The following is a 17,236-nucleotide window of genomic DNA, read 5'->3' as shown; positions in this document are numbered from 1 at the left end:
TGGATGGAGGCAGCTCCTGTCCCAGCACAGCCTGCCAGACCTTCCCAACACATGGTCCTTTGTCACCCACACGTGCAACTCGGGGATCTGGTCAGACCCTGGGTTGTAGTAGGAAGATCAGGTGCCAAGGACAGCTTTCCCTCTGCCACGTTTGGCCAGGAGCACATTGCTTCTTGTCTTGGAGCCAGACGTTGCTGCTCTCACCCATGATGTTGAAAACTCCATCCGATGGCATCGTTAACGTTGCATTTGCTCTGCGTAAAGGCCAGAGAGGAGAAGTGGAAACTTTGCAGTGCAAGGAATAGTTGACCAGCAGAATTCCCAACCGCTGTGTGTGGGATCAAGTACCTAAGAACGGGCAAATACCAGAGGGAAGCTTTAAAGTGTTACCACCTTGTATGAATACAGCTTAGCATCAGCAGAAGTATTAATAGGAAACATCCTTGTTTATCAATGTGGATTTAATGTGCTAATCAGTGACAACTGTGATTTATTAGGAAGGATGCACTTGCAGATGATGGACGGTAATTCTGCACTGACTTGCCCGTTCTTCCTCGATGCTTCATCCATGGGTGGCACTACTATAGCTGTTGCCATTGCCCGGTGCTCCCTCTGCCCATTTGTCCTCTGACTGCTGAATTTAGGGGGATTTGGGCCTTTAACATAATTATCATTAAGTTTCTATTTTACATCTCTGTTCATGAGGCCCCTCAGTAGCTGATTATACTAATCAGAGGCGATTACTGCCTGTGCCCACTTAACCCATATTTAAATGCAGCAGGCTGAATTTGTCTTCAGCACAGTCTCTAGAAGATATGAACCCAGCATCAAAGAAAACTAATTGATAGGTACATTATCCTATGGGATCAAGATAAGATGTGGTCAAAGAGCTTTAGATTCAGTGTATGCTCTCATGGAAGGATACGGGCAGAAGAAGGTAGCCATGTTCTTGTTTGTGCAAGTTTTTTTCCCCACTTCGAGTTAGGCAGAATAACAGATCACAATAATACTTATCAGAGAATATTTTACTGCAGTTAAGAGAGAACACTTTTTCCTTTGCAAAAATAATAATTATTGTTGCAAGTATGATCAGCCACATTAGAAGTATTCTTTTACACTTTTTCCTGGCCAGATCTCTGACTTGGGCACCTCTCAGCTTTTCAAAAAGAAATCCATTTATCTGGCTGTGCTATTACTCCAGCACAAGGAAATACAGGGCCTTAGATACACACAGATTTTGGATACCAATCTTGCCTCTACAAGAACCATCTTAAATCATTTTCTACAAAATAAGGTGCTGGATGATGGAAATGAAAATATTCCAATTGGTTCTCAAAAGCTTAGGTGGAATTTTGTCCTAAATGGTGATTAACTCATTTATATTCCCAATCCTTTCAAGCAGTTGCATAAAGATTCAAAGTGGCGCTCGAAGATGCTGGGTGGGACAGCAAGTAGCTCCTTCCAGCCCACAGGGATGCAAGGTTTTATGCTAAGGGGGAAATCCTGTTCACACTGGAGTAAATGTGGTTTTTGCTCTGCCTTTAATGGAGTTTCCGTTCCTTTTTCTGAACTTAAATGAGAATGGGATTTTACCCATCTTCTCACATGATTGTGGTGCAAACCTGAATTTTACGTTTGAGTCTTTTTAAAAGGGGAAAATGAAGGTGAAACTATACAAGCCCAGAGACCAGATGCATCTCCAGAGGGAAAAGGACTCTAATAACTGTAGGGTGTTGCTTGAAGCAGAGACGTGAGCTCCAAGCAAACAGTCCCCGCAGTGCAGCAGCAACGCCAGCAGTACTCCGAGGTGCTGGAGAAGCTGCGGCAAAGCCTGACTGCGGTTCTCTTATCGGTGGCAGAGTTGTGCCTGGCCAAAATGCACTTCCTTCTCCCCACCGCAAGCGTAGGGGATGTTTGGGATGAGGAGAAGGTCACAGTACCACAGAAAGGCAAATGCACTGCTATTTCCAGGAGTTTTCAGTGAAACTTTAGAATTCACAAACATAAGGATAGACAAGGAGTTGCAGGGACAGTTTCACGTAGGTAAACTCTTGGGCAGTATGTTTTTATGTTGCAAGTAAATGTGACTAAAATATTCCAGAAACTTCAACTATATTCTTTACATTAAATCCAATAATTATTTATTCATCTCCCAACTTTGATTTTGTTAAATAACCAATACCATAATTCAGAGGCGAGAATTTAATCCACAGAAAATTCTGTTCTCGGAGAAGATCAAAGTGAGTCCTGTGGTGTTAAGCACACACCTACAGCACTTGATCCTGACAAAAAATTAAGTGCATGTTTCACTCAGCCTATCCCTTCTTACCGGTTCCCATGCATTAACCTAAGCCTCTGCCTGAACATTTTGGGTGCCAGGATCAAGGACCTGTGGAGATCCCCACACTGGGAGAGCAGAGGTCTGAAAAAGTAGGAAGCAAATGCACGAGAACACCAGCAGGCTGTGACGGCAATGCCCGCTCATTCCTCTGCATCTACCAACGCTACAGTAAAAGATTGAAAGTCTCTTGGGTGATATAAATATGCAAGATAAGTGCGTACACTAGAACACAAAGGTGAAATGGCCCTGTTTATCAGGTACAATTAAAATGAATAGAGGATGACTAATAAAGAGGCAGTTTAAAATCTTTACATGACACGGTGTCAAGGCAACAGTGTTGTGCAATAGCACTGACACAATTAACGCCGTGTCCCTGCCTTGGGCAGCGCTGGGAACTGGGCTCCCGCTGACCTCGCACGCACGGTCCCATGGCGGGCGCTGGGTGGGCTTCACCGCTTCAACTCTCCGTTCACTGCTGCATCCCGGAGTCACAGCAAAACCTACACAGAACCAGCCTCTTCGGATCAAGGCAAGGGTATTTTTTCCAACTTGCTGTCTCTATTCTTCTCTTTCCTTTTGGTTTGCATTCTCCCAAGCCTCACGGTTACTGCTTGAACATCATGTTGAATTTCTGGGCATACTCCGGAGTGACACGAGGCTGAGGTGCCTGATCCTGTACGGGTGCTTGTTCTCGACTTAGCACTGCGCAACGCAAACATTTCACGGCTGTGAATTTTTGCAGTATGTAATTTAAAGGCTAGTTTGGACAACCCTTTGCTCCGGATGAAAGACTGTGCATGGGAGTGTGATTTTGCAAAATACAGCTCAAGCTATCCCTCTATTTCTTCGTTTAATTATGTTATTCCTTAACGGTGCCTGCCAGGCTGCAGGATTCTCCAGTCGGCTGGGTGAGTGCAGCAGGGACAGGCTGGTTCAGATAGAGATAGAGATAGAGATGGAGATGGAGATGGAGATAGAGATGGAGAGATAGAGATGGATAGATAGATAGATAGATGCTTTGCTGTTCTTATTTTCCAGCCAAAACAAGTTCTCTTGGTTTTATTGCTGCTGGCATGTCTTTGCAACACAGCATTGTTAAAAACTAATAATATAAACAAATCTGAGGCTATGCCAACCGTTGCAGAGTACAGCCAAAGCTGCCCAATGACACAGCTTGCTGAGCAATGGGTGAATTTTGTAATGTCACAAATGCCTGTGTCCCTGTTCTTTTCCAACTTTTGGAAGGATCTTAGTGGCAAGTGTGTTCCTCTAAATGAGATAACTAAAGTCATCAACATGAAAACTTCTTTCAGCATTGCTATAGGAGCAGTGGCCCCTGCGTTCACTCAGTCTGCCGTCTCTAGCTGCCAGGGGCTGCAGGGGAGTTGGTTGAAACACTTCAAATAAAACATGATTCCTGGTTGGAAAATCATGTTATTGCAATTAACGTGTAACGCGGTATTTCTGAGTGTTTTGCTTTATTAGAAGAGAGTGTTGAACCCTGCCAGGCTTGTGGGATGGGGGGGGGGGGGGGTGGCCATGGAAGCGTCCCAGGTGCAGACACAACCCGGACAAATGGCGCCTCCAGGGAAAACCTGCCCCAGCCCTAGCTCAGCCCCTCTGGGGCCACATCCTGCCTGCGCTGCCCACGGCATCCATCTGTGAGTGCTTAATCTGAAGTGCCTCAGTTGCAGAGTGTGGTATTCTCTTTATTCCTGATTTAATTCCTGAAATGTGTACCTGCATGCCCACAGACGCGGGCAATGGCATCCTCCTAGTGACTGTCACTCGGGTGACAGGGCTGCACTGCAGGCTGCAGAGACACACCTTAACTCAAGTAAAAAAAGGAGGGAAATGTTGCATTTGATACCTGTTTGTCCCTTGCCTGAGAGAGGGCAAGAAGGATTTTTCCCATGTGAACGAGGGAAGGGTTGCTGTGTTTTGAGTGATGAGGCTGCGCGCCTCAAAACCCCACACTAAGTGGGAAAATGAGATCTGCCACTTGTGGCAGTCAGAACCACCATGCTGTTTGCTTTGCCTCTGATAAGAAAGAAAATAAGAAATATTAACTGCATGCAAAGGTCCCTTTCTCTTGTCTTCCTCAGTAATAGCTGATGTTCCTCAGGTTTATTGCTGTAACCATGTCACTTCCCTTTCTCAGTGGCATCAGGTTTATATTAAAAACTTCATAGCAAAGCCTTTTTGTCCGCTGTCCCCTTTTTGGTTCTGCTTTTGTCCCCCACGCTGTGCTTTGGGGCACTGGCACTTGCGGGGGACGGGACCATGCAGGCAGGCTGCCAACCTGCCCCCTTCCTCTGGCAGAGCGAGGGCTGGGAGAGGAACAGCAATTTTGGCTGAGCAAAGAAAGCCAGGGGTCAGGTATGCCAGTTGCGGGAAAGGGCGACTGGGCAGGAATGCGCTCCAAAAAGGAGCAGATCTCCCAGCATTGCGCAGGCTGGGGAGCAGCTTTCCAAGAGGAGTTGAAGGGGGGGGGGGGGAGGGGGGGAACCGACCCCCACCCAAAAATACCCACCAAAAAAATCTAGCTTGTTAGTTCCAGTTTTGGAAGGGGGGTTACAAGGTGCGGCTACTTGCAGCACCCTGGGTCAGAACTTGTTAGTTCCAGTTTTGGAAAGGGGGTTACATGGTGCAGCTACTCGCAGCACCCCGGGTCAGGGACCCAAGCGATGCCCCCAGCCCCGCGTTCCCCCAGGTCACCCCAACCGGGGCACAACACGCTCCGCGTCTCCCGCTGCAGCACTTCGAGCGGTGATCCCCTCCCGGCAGGACCCTGAGAGGGGAGAGGAGGAGGAGGCTATGGACCAGTCCCGGCGCCACAGCTTTCGGTACCTACTCCTTCCAGAAGCAAGAGAAGTACAAATCGGGCGATCCCCGGCCGCCAGCATTGCCTAGTGGAACACGGGAGAAGCGGCCCCGGCTCGCCGGTTCTACCCGCTGCCTCGCCCGGAGCTGGGCACGGTTGTTGTCGCGGGAAGGGGGGGGGAAGGAGCACCTCACCGTCCCTGGGGAGGAGGGAGAATAACTACGGGGGAGGAAGAAAGAAAGAAAAAAAAAAAAAAAAAGAAAAACCAATAATAAAAGGGGTCGTACGAGGAAGGAAGGAGCAAGTGTTATCCCGGTGACTCATGGTACGGGATGACTAATCCCGCCAAAGCGCGGCTCGTGCCGGGCACGGAATCGGTGCCGAACGCCTCACGGGGAAAGCGGCCGGCCGGCCTGTGGGGGACCCGCCGGGGCCGCCGCGCCGGGGCCTGCTGCCTGCCGGGCCGGTGCCTCGCTCCCCTCCCTCCGCGGGGCACCCCGGGGAGAGCGGAAGAACGGCCGGGGCGAGTCGAGCCCAGCCCGGCCCAGCCCAGCCCCGCCGCTCGACCGGGCCGGTGCCGGTACGGCGTGAAGCGACGGCGGTGACCTACTTTCCGCCGGCTCCTCCCGGCTCGACCTGCCCTGCCCTGCCCCGGCCGGGGCTCCGCACCCCGCTTCCCCCCCCTCACCCCCGCCGCGGTCCCGAGTCTCCCGCCTCGCCTCACAGCGCCGCTCGGGGGGGGGCGGGGCCGGGAAAAAGCATGCGGGCGGGCCCGCCTTCGGCGCGCGCGGCGGGTTGCCGCCGGCCCGCGGCTGCCGGTGGCGGCGGGGAGGGGACGGGAGGGGGTGGAGGAGGAGGAGGAGGAGGAGGAGGAGGAGGAGGAGGAGGAGGAGGAGGAGGAGGAGGAGGAGGAGGAGGAGCGCGCCTGTGCAGTGCCGGGAGGACGGGCTCAGCCCGCCGCCGCGTTACACAACCGGGCCGCCGCAGCTAGGCGAGTTTCACAAGTCCCGCCGCAGCCCGCCGGTAGCCCGCACCCCAACCTTACGCCCACCCCCCGGCCCCCGTCTCCCTCCCGTTACCGCCCTGCCCGCCCTCATGCCATGTCTCCTCCCGGTAGCGGGACCCCCGGGCGGGCGGTAACCCCTGGTACCGGGGGGGAACCGAGCCGGGGCTGGGCATGGCACTGAGAGCGGCTCCGGGACGCGCGTCCTCCTAGACGGTACGTACGTCCCTGCGGGCCCCGGTGGGGTGTGGGGGTGCGGGGGGACGGGGGTGTCCCGGGGAGAGCCCCCCGCTGCTTCGCCCTGCCCTCGTCCAACACCTCCGGGACGGTCCCGGTTAAGTTTCGGAGAGGAAAATTTACAGCCGCAACTTAAGTCGTTTGATATCCTCTCCCCCCACCCCCCCAAAAAAAAAAAAAAAAAAAATTAAAAAAATCGGTGTATCGGCAGGACGGGCACCGGACTGCAGCGCAGGCTGCTCGGTGGGGTCTCCGTCGTCGGGGTGAGGCGGGGAAGGGTCTCCCGGTGCCGGGCGGGGATGCCGGAGCATCCGTGACAGGCGGCCGGGCACCCCGCTACCCCCCCCCCCCCCCCCCCCCGCTCCGCTGGTGCCCGCCGAGCCCCGGGACCGGGCAGGGGAGCGGAGGGGTGCCCGGGGTGTGGGGGGGGGGGAACCGGTTCGCTGGAGGCTAAAACGGGCCTGATGGCAGTTTTCGCGTTCTGCCTTGAAGTTCGGTCGCTGCGGGGATGCGTTTGGCTGAAAAACACGGCGGGGGGGGGGGGGGGGGGGGAGCCTCCGAAACGAGCCTTGCGCCTAAAGATAGCATCGAAAATCCAGGTTGAAAAGTTACTCCTCCCACCGGGGTTATTGTGCCATTTGATTTTACAGACTGTTTACATTATAAGCGGGGAATTAGGAAGGCTTTGAAAGTCCCTCGCGTGTTTCAGCTGGGGATTTGTGAATGACAACTCCGAGCCTCGGTCCTTAAAGGCAGAAATTGCGAACCGATGGCTCTGGGTAGTTTTGCGCTGGGAGCACAGTCCAAAGCGTGATTCATAAACGAGGTGTCACGGGTGCTTTAGAGAGCGCTTGTCCTTTGTCAAATGCCACGGTTCCCGAAGGCAGGAGGCTCCTGAGACGTCCACGGAGCAGGTCCCTCCTCGGTGGGTTTCGGAGAAGTCCGGCACAGCGGCCCCTTTTTGGGGCAGAACCGGCACCCAAGTGCCAACTAGCCCCGATCCCTGAACGAAGTTGCCTTCTCCAGCCGGGGAGCAGCCCGGGAGAACACGTACCTGAAACCAAAGCTGTTAAAATGTCCCATGCTTTGCCTGCCTGCGAGGGTGCAGCACAGCGTTGCATAAAAAGGCAGGGTTATTTATTAGCCTAAGTTTATTTTGTCGCGTGCGGTGAAAGCGGCGGTGCCGATTTAGCTAACGGGATGAGGCGTTCTGGTGTATAGATGGGAAAATGTCAGGAGTCGCTTCATTTTTAGGCAGAATGGCGGTGCTCCCCTGTCCTCATTTTGCTGGATCGCTGCTCGCTAATCCCTAGTCCTGGAAATGGGAATTTGCCTTAAAGAGGCAGCTCTTCGCGGGTTTGGTACGAAGGCTGTACAGTCCTCGTAGGTCCTACAAGTGCTGTGCGAAGCAGCGGATAATTTCAGGAGTATGCGGGCTGAACCCCTTGTACCACGCATACTCCGACATGTGCTGTTTTGGTTAGGCATTTGTGTAATTTTTATAAACTTCCTTGGCTGCAGTGCCTCACCATAGTTACCCAGGCAGAAAAAATACATTTGGATTTTTGGTGTTCTAGAAACTGTATTTAAAAAAAAAGAGATAATTTTCCTGTAATGCACCGATCGGAGTAAACCAGTGGGTCCGTGACGCGTGGCGGAGGAACAGAGCACCCTGTGCACTGATGTGCCGTAAGGACAGCACGCGGGGCTCTGGCTGACAAAGTTCTGACAAGTGCAGCGAGCACTAATGAGGAGAGGAGGCTCAGGGGTTAAGCCAAAAGTGGAAGTTTGCGTGGAAGGGAGGCATCCGTATCTCTTGGGCTAAACGTGCTTACTACTGATTCTTTAGAATTTTTCTGGAAGATGTAATAGAAAAAATGCAAATGGCTTTAGGAGCGGTTGCTTACTGCTCAATTATTCTGTTTGTTGAGAGCTGTGGATTAGAATTACTTGATCGAGAGGAAAAAGTAAAATTGGTTTGAAATTTTTTTGATAAACTCCAAACTTCTGTGAAATTTGGCAGTCAGGTATGTGATGGTTCCTGGGTTTTAGCCACTCAGACTATGTCTGTATTAAATTATTTCCCTGGTTTAAGACACCCATCAAGTACTCAAAAATAGCTCAGGGTTAAAAATTAAAATTAGCAAATGAGTAGTTCATAATTAAAGTCTCATGGTGTTGGAAGCAGCGTTACATTTCAGAGATACCGATGTCGAATCCAACTTCTGCTCATTAGCAGTATCAAAAAATTGGTAGGATGTCTTTACAGTTTGGAGCTAGGGCTTGTCTATGCACAGAAGTTGCATTGTTTTGCCTTAAATTACGCAATCTCCCAAGATTCACATGTAATGGTAGAAAGGTTTTGATGCCAACATAGCTCATTCTTTCAAGACTGGGGGAATAAGCTATATGCCTATACCAGAACAACTGAATCCAGGCTTGTACTGGAACAGTTATGGATTCCAGTGCAGTAATATGGCTTTAACCAAGATAGTAAAACCTATAAAACCCAAAATAGGATGGACCAGTCTTTGCTGGTATTATTAAAATGATACACCTCTGTATCACTTCAGTTCCAAATCTCTGTTAAGGAAGTCAGGCAGGTACAAAACCTGTATTTATTTGTTATGGCTTGGATGACACCCTTCTTTCACGCGAATCTTTGTTCACCTAAGGCCACGCTCTGCTCGATGTGCCCCACATCGTCCCGGCTGCAGCTCTGCCGTGTCTGTCCCGTTCTGCTGCCCAGGCTGAGGCCGTTTCTCTTTTTTTCCTTACTTCGCCGCCGCTTTTGGCACACGCGGGGCTTTGTAGCACAGCGCGACTTCTTGCCCTGCGGCCTCTGCGCCGAACAAATGGTACCCCTATGCAGGAGCCCTATAAAAGCCTCTTTTTTCTTACTCCGGTCTCACTTGAGCCCCGGGTTTACGTGAGGTGGTGGCGAGGCCTCGACAAGCGCTTTGTACACAGCTGGGCTTGTTGGCCGCACATCTGCTCGGCCTCAGAAGCACCAGATTCAGTCAAACCGCAGAGGTGTGTGTACAGTTAATGAGAGACTTTGACCTACTTCATATTCCATTATTGGCTTTGGCCTTGTCTACATGGGGAGATTACACCAATTTAATTTAAGTCTGTTTTTTAAAGTGATTTGATTAACCTGATGTGACCTCACATAAGGACATTCTTATTTTGGTTCGAATGAACTTATTTGGGTTCAACCAAAACCTGCACTTAGTCAATTTACACAGAATCGAAATTAGCCATGCCTAAACTGAAAGGAGAACTGATGTCTCTAAATAATGACACAACTTTCTCATGAAAGCAGAACCTTCTGTAGAATCTGGAACAGAGTGTAGTTACTAACAAATCTGCAGGAGACTGAAAGCTATTCATAGCAAAGTTAAAAAAACCAAAAAAACCCAAGAAAATAAGCAAAACTTAAATATCTTGGTGAGACAGATGAAGCAGTGCCAATAATCCCAGTCCTGGAATACTGACAGCAGTGGCACAAGGCTTGCACGGCTTGCAGCCAGGCTGTCCCATGGCTCTTCAGCTGCGTAAGAGGGGAAGCATTTGCATCCTGTACACGGAGTCCCTATACAGTCAAAAAATAAAAAAGCGATGTAGGGAACTATAGGCCTGCTGGTTTGAATACAGCAGTACACGGTGTCTCGTGACGTATTTTGTCGGAAAGAATAATTAGACATGGAAATAATGAGGAAGCAGGCTAAATTACAACAAGATTTTATCAAAGATGGATTGTGCTAGACTAATCTAACATCTTTCTTGTATAAGAGATTATTTAGGTGGGGTAAGGCAGGAATGTGACTTATCTAAACCCAAGCATTTGATACCATTCCCCACAGGACATTGCTTAAAATGAAGGTGGTGGTTCAATACAAGAATTGCAAGGTGGAAAAGGAGCTGGCTGAGGAAAAGACACAACAGTTGCATGCACATAAAGTTGTCTGAATGGGGACAGGTATTGAAAGAAAGTCATCAGGATGGAGAGAGATGAGTGCTGTTGCTCCCAGGGGACCAGGCTTGCGCCTGTTGACTGGAGCTGCTCTGACCTGTGGGGAGGGTCTGGGTGTGCGCCCGGGAGCCGTGCAGGATGACACCAAGTTGGGAGGTTTGTCAATACGGAGGAGGATCAGATTATCATATGAAAGGAATTTAGATTACTTTGTTGATCGGAGTGATAGAAATAAAATGACATTTAATAGTGTTGAGTGCAAAGTCATGCAAAGTTTTAAGTGTGGAGACTGGTAACAAGAATTTCCAGTGTGAAACAGGAGCTCGTCAGCTGTCCGTGACAGAAGGGAGAGATGTGGATGCACTGGCTGGTCAGGAGATACCTGCGAGCAAGCAGTGAGATAACAGCTGTGAAGGAGACCTATGACATCCTTGGATATCAAAGGAAAATAGTATGAGAGATTCAGGGAAGTGTGATGCTATCGTTGTACAAATCATCACACAGAGCGTCGGTACAAGAGCTTTCCGTTGCTCATGGAGTAGCCCATTGGGATTTTGCATAGCTCTGGACAAACCGGTCAAGAAAATGTTAAATTACAACAGTAAGAGGGCTGGAGGGGTAGTTATACAAATGGACCGTCTGTTGCATGAAGTGAGGTTAAAGACCGTAATTTGTTTAGCTTTGGCCAGTTGAACAAATGAAGGGACAGGCTACAGTACGTCTTTTTGCACACAGTTGCGACTAAATAGCAAGAAGGCAGAAAAACTAAGCCAAAAGATACCATCCGCACAAGATCAGATTGTCTAAGTTGGTCGTGAATAAATTTGGATGGGAAATTAGAAGAAAGCTTCTAGCTACCTAAGAATTGAAGTTGTGTAATAGTTTTTCAATTAGGGTAGTTTTGAGATAGATCTTGATAATCTTATGAAAGAGATTATACAATTAAATTAGAGAGTTCCTGGAGATAGGAAATTAAGTTTGCAGAGTTTGTCCTTTGGTCTCCAGAATAGTCCTGTTTTTAATGTAAGGTTGAAAGGAGAATGGACCTGGTTTTGTTTGCACTATTAACCCCACGCATCAAGGCTTCTGCTGTTTTCTTGGGAGCCAAGGCAAGAATGAACTTTCCTTGTTGCTGCAGATTTTAATCTTTTTTTCCCCCATATTTGCCTTCCTCTCAAGCACTAGACCTTGCAAATGCGCAGTGCAGAGTCTCCTCGTAGCTTTAGACGGGCACAGTTGCCTGCAGTTTTTTCTGGCACGCTCCCTGGTTTAACCTGTTCATCAGATTTTGGGCCAGAGAGGCATTTTTTCCTTCAGGTTGTGTTGCCAGTAACCATATAGTACTTCATGGTATGTTTTCTGGGATCTGTTGCTAGCGTTGTTTAATGGGCTTTGTGTGGATACAAGGACGTGCAGTACTGGCAGTGATCTTCACCTGCCCTTTTCTGTGTCACAACACAGTTTAATCTTTTGTGCTTCCGATGTCTATCATAATTTTGTTGTACGATGCGAGGATGTGTTCTGGGGCTCCTGGTGCATCTCGGCAGGCTGAAGAGATGTTGTGAAGTAGCCATTAGTAGTGTTGTGTTCCCAGACTGGAGTGCTGGGGTTGGTGTTCCCTTTCTACCTGATATTCCTAAAATAAGTTGCAAAGCTGGACTTAAAATCAGCTCTGCTTTTGTGCTGATCGGAGCAAAATTCTTAAAATTGTGCAGGATAACCTCTAGAAGAAAGAAGCAATTGCTGACCATCAGCGATGGATTAGTAATTTTAAAAATACCGTTCTGCTATAGGAAAGTTGAATGTATAATGTGCACCTTATTACAAGAAAGAGAAAAGTAAAGAAAAAGAAATGACAGAAAGCGAGCAGGCAAGCAAGAAGGAAAACAGCTTGACGTAGCCTGAAGCAGAGATCACATACCTGCTAAACTGCCTGTAAAGAGAAATTGAAATACGGAGAAATGACAGTGCAGACGAGGATAATATTGAGATGGTAGAAGAGGAAGCGTGTTAACCAAACTCCACAGAGCTGTTGAAATGTGTTGAATCATCTGACTGTGACTTGTATTCTTAGGCAAACACAATTGTACAATTGATTAATTTGTCGACATTTCTTTAGTGCATAACACTATGGCAACCAAGAGGCTCGCTCAACACTGTCACAGAGAACACTGTAAAATATATCTTCCCTTAGGAGGGAGGGAGGGAGGGAGGCAGAGCAAGACCGTGGAGCTCTAACTTTGGAGGACTGATAACACACGCGCAGAAGCGGTCACGCGGGTGAGCTGTTGGAAACGGCCTCCCGTTGATGGTGGTGGACGATGAGCGTAGGATGGTTTGCCAGTGCTGCACGCGTTCTGGCTGTGATTGAAGAGGCGACACTGGCTGACAACCGCCGTGAAGGCGAGTGCTACCTGACCTTCGCGGAGCGGGTGGGCTGGGGGCAGCTGTGCCACCCTCCCGCCGGGTCCCCAGCACCCGTCGGTCCCGAGCAGGCAGGGAGAGCGAAGGGCTCCGTCTTCCCCGCGCGTCACCCTCCGTCGGCTCGCGGGGACCTCGGTCCTCCGGGGCTGCTTCTCGGGGACCTGTCGCGTGAGATGGGAGCGCGGGGAGTTGTACACGGCGTACCCCGGCTAGCTGCCTCGTGCCTGCGGTTGCCACCAGGGGTTGCCACCTGCGCCGCTCCCTGCGCCCTGGCTCTGGGCAGGGATTTGGGCAAGCCCCTCTGTTCCCAACGGCGGTGTCACGGCTCGGCAGATGCGTACGGTGGGTCTCTGCCAACCTCAGCGTTCCCCCTCACCCCCAGGTGATGGGTAAGTCAGTGTGAGGTGCTTTGTTGAATGCCAGCTATAGGCAGATTGATTAATTGATTGACTAACAGATAAACGCAAAGATAGTCATAGGTGTGTTTATTCTTGTTTACAAACTGCCCAAGCTTAGGCAAGATTTTCGAGTATGTAGCAACGGCAGGAATCATATCCATAAAAATGCTAATCTCCTCTCTTGCTTCATCTGTTCAGCCCACAAACACACGCATACACACATGCTTAAAAGAAACTAATAAGGTTGGTTTGTTCTCTTCTGGGCTCAGCCTACTTTAATCTTGTTTTAACTCACAGCACAGTGCGGCACATTGCTTCAGGACAGTAAAGTTTTGACCGTAAGGAACATAGGAAGTAAACCATTTTTTGTAGAAACAAATGAACAATAGATGAGCTGCTAATAGCTCTCGTTGCCATTAATTATTTTGCATAGACACGGCAGCGTTATCAAAAGATTCTCAAGCGAATGCAGAGGCTTTATCTGAAGGGGATGAGACGAAGCCTTTGCCCTGATGAAGGCAAAGGTTGAGCTTCCATCAGCTTCTGTGCCGTGAGGACCTCTCCCCGAGTATCAGCCGAAGAGAAAAATAAATGTCCTTGGGAGTCAGCCCCTGCGGTTAGGCCGTTTAAGGCTTTGCTGCGCAAACTGCAAGTAGGTTTTTATACATAGAGGAGGATGCTGTGTGTTTGGTCCACTGTTGGCTTGCCGCAGCAAACGCAGCAATTAGAGAGGCTGTAATAGCTGGGGAGGGTTACACCCCTTGCTGAGGAAGTTTGGCCATAAACCTGTTTGTCCTGTCTTTGAGTGCAATGTACACTGGCACGATTTACAGTAAACTAAAAATATTCACTCTGATCAAACTGTTTCTGATCAAATTTTAAAAAGTGTTGTATTAAGTGTGTGTGTTAAGTGAGTCATGTGCGGCAAAAAGGCGCGACTTTGGTTGGCTCCTCTCCTGCTGTGTATATTAAAGATGAATATCAATGGTTTGCTTTTTCTCTCAAATGGAATAATTGGAATGGCTTCATTTTGGGGCAGGCTTTTAATGGAAGGGGCAGAGCAGGAAGCATTAATAAACTCTTGATGCTAATCATAACACCTACATTTTCTATTTAATCTTGCTTATTGCAGAGAGCTCAGCCTTGTCATTAGTGAAGACAATGTGTCAACATAGAAAAAAGTGAGTTGCTTTATTTTCTTTCCATCATAAGCTCTGGGGTTAGCCTCCCACATGGCAGTGGTGATGTGGAGTTGTGTAATTGCAGAGGGAGTACACATTGGCCCTTGGGTGCCAGTCCTGGGACAGACAATTCTCATTGTTCATTCTGCTGGAGCGCGGACTTCTGTGAAGCTAAATCACTTTCTTATCTGGGGCACCTTCACATCTCTTGGGACTTGGCTCTTCAACTGCGAGACCTCCTGGCACCTGTGTCTCACCGAGCCCGGAGCAGAAGTCCATTATTTGAGGAAATTTGTGCAACTTGGGAACCCTTGCTAAAAATTTTGTTACATGGGAAAATTGTCTACAACTCTGTTTTTCTACTTTCTGGAAATAATTCAGAGTTTGGAAGGAGAGGGTCCCAGAAGAACGTTGTTAGAGCAGGAGAGTGTATATGATTCTGCAACAGTCCTGGTATACTGTCTGGATAGGGCAAAGATCCACTGCCTAAAATGGGAGAAGAATAAATGCAATGGACTAAAGTTGGCCCTAAACCATTTGGAAAAAAGAAATGAGGCTGAATCAGAACTTCGTCTTATCCAGGGCACATGTTTGGAATCTGGAGCTGAATTCCTTATCTTGGCTGTGTTCATAGTTAAAAAGGCAGCTAATAGAGCTATCAAGATCTAGAGTGTGAGACTGATTAGTTTGTTGTTAGTAGGCTGTTGTGACTAGAGTAGAATCTCTGTTTTCACTTGAGGGATGGAAAAAAGACTAACGCAAAGAAGAACAACTTCTGTGTTTTGATTTCTTTTTTGAAGGAAAGCATATGAATACTAATAAGTGATCCAGCTGGAATAGCATCTTTCTTAAAAATTGTCCTTAGAGATAGTGTATTAACATGAATTTGATTGCATGGTAAGTAAAATTTTATAAATATAAATCATCATCTTATTTCAAAACCTGCAGTGGCGAGGAAACTATTCTGGGATTTTCTAATACAGTCCGGTTTGAATTGTTTGAATGAGAAGAGATACCGGTGAATAAATCAGATAATGAGCTGCTTTACATAGAAGGCATAATGCCTATTTATGATGTATACAAGTCCTAAGAGAGATGAATTGTCAGTTTAATCTTCTTTGGATTGTGTTTGAAATCTACTTTTATGAGGCATTTCTGACTGTTCCAGAGATTACTGTTCAGACACTTCTGTAGACTTCATTTATATTTGATTTACAGCTCTACAAGGTCCTTTGCAGGCAAATGTTCATTTTCTTCAGTTGTTTTTATTTGGTTCCTTAACCTTGAAGTAAAATTTGTAGTGATTGTAGGTGTTGCCAAAAGTTTTCTTCTGACCTAGTTGCTCTTGTCAGAACTTAAGCAGCACTATTATCTCAATGGATGCACCTCACCAGAAGAAGCAGTAATACAGATCATCTCCTTCATCATTGGCATCCTTGACACAACGTTGCAGAGCTTTGCAGTTGACCTGAGAGGGACGAAGATCTCTCTCATGCTCTGTGCAGAAATGAAGAGTATGGAGTTTGAAGCCATTGCAATAAACACTTCTTTTTCCCGCTTTTTTTTTGTAAGTTCTTGTGGTAAGTTTCCTGTGGAAAAGAGGATTGCTGGATGAATTAAATCAGATTAAGTAAACATTGGATTTCTCTCTCTGTTTCTAACAGTGCGTTGGCACTGACTGTTTACCCGTAAACCAGCTATTTTTGGAGCAAAAATATGGAATTTATTTTTGTCTCTTTCCTGACATGAGCGTCATGCTTTATTAGGGAATCATCTCAATCAGCTTTACTAGCAGTTGATTTTCCTCCCAGCCTTGCAACAATTGCAGCAGCAGCTTCAATCAAAGAGCCCTGATGGGGAATCGTTGCTGGAAGGATGACATGCAAAGCTGGAGTCCGGCGGAGCAGGATTGGTGCTCTTGCATAGAGGAAGTAAACATCTGTGAGATAGTAAAAACTTTCGACGGGGGTAGCAAGACAGTTCTCAAGATAATTCCTCATCAAGCTCTGCTCTAACTTCTATCTCCTGCCAGGCTTCCTAAGCACTAGGTCATAAGGTTAGAGAAAATTGTGGGCTGATTGTGTCATCCTTCGCCTGTAGATACAGAACTTCCCAACTGCAGTCAATCGCCACCAGACCCGGGTAGCCTGTCGTCACCCTCCTATTAAGGATGAGTGTTTCCAAAGCGTTAACATTCATGTCAGGTCTAGATACGGATCAGCACAGGCTTAAATCATTGTCAGGAACAGATGTGAGATACCTAATCAGTTATTTCCTAAGGAAAATGAGTTTGATTGCATGAATAGTTGTAAATATTTCATTCAGCGAATCAGCCACTACAGCAATGGTAAACAAGCTTCTGAGGCTGAAGAGGGGCATTTTGTGGCACCGTATTTGATTTGTTATTCATTTAAACTTCAGTGCAGAAGAAAGCAGCTTAGGTACTTCAGATTACTTTTCGTGACAGCACTGATCATAACCAGGGGCTCACTTTGAAGAGAGCCAAACATGCTTAACCCTAATAAACGCGTCCAGCTTCATCCTGATTTACAACGTGCAGCGGTTGTCCACAGGATGAGCACAAAGCCGCAGGTTCTGCCACTGGGACGTGATCATGGCACAGCAATTAATTTTTGCTTCGTTAGGAAGGTGACAGCCTGAGCACCAAAACGTCCATCCTCTGCCTCGGTTTTGCACCTGCCCACCCGAAGCCAAGCTTTGGTGGTGAGCGTGGTCCTGGGCTGGGCGTTGGGCCAGGACTAGGTGCGCTGTGCCCCTCTCGTGCAATTGCTCCACGATAACTGTGCTTGCTCGCTGAAGCGTTGGCTATACGTAAGCAATAATTAAGGACA

At 48.1% G+C, this 17,236-nt stretch overlaps 1 protein-coding gene across 5 annotated transcripts in view; it reads left to right on the top strand.

The window, feature by feature from the left end:
• PASD1 (PAS domain containing repressor 1) overlaps positions 1 to 17,236 on the top strand; it is a 110,003-nt gene that overhangs the window by 47,672 nt on the left and 45,095 nt on the right. Inside the window, exon 1 of one of the 5 annotated variants that reach the window (XM_049827340.1) lies at positions 6,162 to 6,384. The exons of the other annotated variants lie outside the window; for them this stretch is intronic. The gene's annotated coding sequence lies outside the window, so the exon portion shown is untranslated. Of the gene's footprint in view, positions 1 to 6,161; positions 6,385 to 17,236 lie in introns of those variants that run through there. 5 annotated transcript variants of the gene reach the window in all.

Source organism: Accipiter gentilis, chromosome 24, assembly GCF_929443795.1.
Source record: "Accipiter gentilis chromosome 24, bAccGen1.1, whole genome shotgun sequence".
NCBI lineage: Eukaryota > Metazoa > Chordata > Aves > Accipitriformes > Accipitridae > Astur > Astur gentilis.
The sequence above is the reverse complement of the archived record's forward strand: the minus strand, read 5'-3'. Positions and strand labels throughout refer to the sequence as shown.